A 3,352-nucleotide genomic window follows, 5' to 3' on the forward strand; every position below is an offset into this window, starting at 1 on the left:
CACCATGGCTTTGTCTGGAAGGGCTCCTGATCTAATTAGCATATTACCCTTTTATTAGCATAGATTATCTTCAGCTGAAAACAGAAGATGTTGAGGTGGGGGTGTCAGTTATGGGAGGCTGTAGGAAAAAGCACAGTAAACAAGGGTAAGGTCGTTATGCAGATTTTAGTGGTTGACTTCTCCATTGATAAGGGTTTCTAAAGATTTAGTCACCCTCCACCCCCATTCCCAGTACAGCTAGGGAGACACCCTTACAAATGGAGATTTTCCTTACAAATGTAAATAGCTCCTTACAAAGGACAACTTTTACTGGGTTTTCTGAACTTCTACTGGGTTTTCTGAGCTTCTCCCGCATATGCTTTTTCTTAAAACCTACCACCCGAAAATAATACTTATGCCAAAGAGACATATTTTTGGCTGGATAATTCTGCTCCCCTATAGTAGTTTGAAAATAGAGGTTTCCAGTCCAACCAAGATAGCACAGTCCCATTTCTCCCTGTTCCAGCCCGCTAAGCACAACCGGCAACCCTGGAAATAAAACATGAGACAAAGGAAAACTATGGAAGGCGGTACGAAGAAGGGGAGCTCATTTCGGATGCCAGGACTGTAGGAACAGCACAACCTCAGGACCTCTTTGGTCCCCACACCCAACAGACGATGAGGATTCAAGGCCAGGCCCAGCATTTCCCGGTGCCCAACCTACAACACAAGACAGTTCAAGTGGGCTCCTTCCTTCCCAGGATCAAATGGAACTCCCTCTGACAACATAAGGCAGTCTCCACTGGGCCTGAGATTCCTCTCCCCAATCAGCACCCTCGGGGCAGGCCGGGGCAGGCCGGGAACCTGCAGGAGAGATGCAGCCCAGCAAGAGGCAAGGCCTGGAAAACATCTTTTGCATAAATAAAATAAAATAAATAAATAAATAAATACTTTTACTCTCATCTTCTAAATTTTTCTAACAGGGTCAATAATCAAATGAACAGAGACAGATTAACAGGAGAAAGTAAAAGTGTTAATACATGTGCATGGGAAATTCACATAAGTATAAAAATTCCAGACCGTGAGGCAACATTGGTATATATGACATGCTTATTTTTTATATTTTATATGACATTTTTAGAAAGAGGAGAAAAGGAGCAGATGGGATCTTGGATCTCAGAAGTGAGAATGGGTGATTTGCAGGTAGTTGAGGAAGAACATACAGGGCATAAAAAATTCTTTCTAGGCAACTCAGAAACTATGGGACACAGGGTTAGCTAGCTAACAGACTTTGACTCTTCCCAACTAATACTACTGTGAACATTCCTAAGGTGATTAAGCCTAAAGCAGGTTTCTTTGTCTGAATCTCTGGAGCAGGAAAGGGGGGAGGGACAAAGATCCCAGTCTTTTTTTTTTTTTTTTTTTTTTTTGATTTTTACAGAGAGGAAGGGAGAGAGACAGAGAGCTAGAAACGTCGATGAGAGAGAAACATCGACCAGCTGCCTCCTGCACACCCCCCATTGGAGATGTGCCAGCAACCAATGTATTATGCATGCCCTTGACTGGAATCGAACCTGGGACCCTTTACTCCGCAGACCGACACTCTATCCACTTAGCCAAACCGGTTTTGGCCCAGTCTTGTTTCTTAATAAACCGCTTAAAGTCAATATCCCAAAACAGCAACTTCAGGGTGGCAAAACTTGGGCCCCTTCATCCCAAAGACCTAAGATTCCCTTCTCCCAACTGGAGGTATGAGGATGGAGGTGAAACTGGCAGGAAGGATAAAAAAAGATGACCAGATTTGCCCTGGGGCAGGCAAGCCGAACCAGCAAGAGAGACCCAACCACAACAAGCATCCTGACCCAGCATGCCTGCTTTGATCTTACGGGTCTAAGATTCCCTTTCCCTGCACAGAGATATCTGGGCAACCAGAAGGCACTGGGAAGGGGACTCCATCGCATCTTTCGACCATGGAGAAACACCGAAGGCCTACCTTATAGAAAGGCAACACCAGCAAAGACAATGGGAACTTCAGAGGCATCATTTAGACCACATGTGTCAAACACAAGGCCCGCGGGCCAAATCCGTCCCGCCAGGCCTTGCAATGAGGCCCGCACCGCGCTGTCATCACTGCACTCCGCTGCGTTTCCATCACAATGACAGTTTATGACTGTTCAGTAAACCATTCGGCCCGCGATTTAGGCTGGATTTTAGATTTTGGCCCCTTCTCTGATTGAGTTCGACACCCCTAATTTAGACCAAACATCTATACTAAGAAAAGAGAAATATGCAAATACCTCCATGACACCCGCCAGCCAATTAGGAGTGAATATGCAAATTAACCCAACAAAGATGGTGGTTTGATTTGCATACACAGGTGTCAAGTGGCCTGGGTCCCAAGGATGTGCGCCAAGCCTGCAGCCTCCTGGGACCCTCACTGGCCCTGGGAGGTGAGGGCAGCGGTGCCAAGCCACACCCACAGGATCCTGGGACTATCCATAGCCGAGGGAGGACAGGGTGGCCCCACCAGAGCAGCCTTCCCAGGACCATAGCCAGCCCCAGGAGGCCAGGGAGGTTCCAACAAGCAGCCTGGGAGCACAGGCTGTGACCCAAAACTTGACAGCAAGTTCTTTCAGTATAATTGGGGCATTAGAGGCCCACAGAATGATCACACACTATTTATAATTAAATAAGTTCCATATATTTTGACATTTTACAGCCCTGGAAAGTTGCATATACTGATCAGCAAAGTGAGAGGATGAAAAGAATTTTCAGGCTTTTAAAAATGTAACTAATTCCTGTCTAGAAGACACCAATTGAAAAAGTGATGGTTTTATTGTCCCTTAGGACATAGCCAGATTGTATCTAATTTAGCAGTTTTACTTTAGGCTGCAGGCTCCTCCCTGGCCGGGGCCAGGTCAGGGCTCATGCAGGAGGCAACCAATCAAAGTGTCCCTCTTACATCGATGTTTGTTTCTGTCTTTCCCTCTCTCTTCCACACTCTCTAAAAATCAATGGAAACATATCCTCAGATGAGGATAAAAAAGAAAGAAAGAGCCAAAACTGGTTTGGCTCAGTGGATAGAGCATCAGTCTGAGGACTAGAGGGTCCCAGGTTCGATCCCAGTCAAGGGCATGTACCTTGGTTGTGAGCACAGCCCCAGTGGGGGGTGTGCAGGAAGCAGCTGGTCGATGATTCTCTCTCATTGACGTTTCTAGCTCTCTATCCCTCTCTCTTCCTCTCTGTGAAAAATCAAGAAAATATATTAACAAAATGATATTACTCAACAAAATTTAAAAAATAAATAAATAAAAATCAATAAAATATATATTTAAAAAATTAAAAAGAAAAAAGAAAGAAAAAAATGTCATAT

Source organism: Pipistrellus kuhlii, unplaced genomic scaffold (assembly GCF_014108245.1).
Source record: "Pipistrellus kuhlii isolate mPipKuh1 unplaced genomic scaffold, mPipKuh1.p scaffold_m20_p_32, whole genome shotgun sequence".
In the NCBI taxonomy this organism is placed as follows: domain Eukaryota; kingdom Metazoa; phylum Chordata; class Mammalia; order Chiroptera; family Vespertilionidae; genus Pipistrellus; species Pipistrellus kuhlii.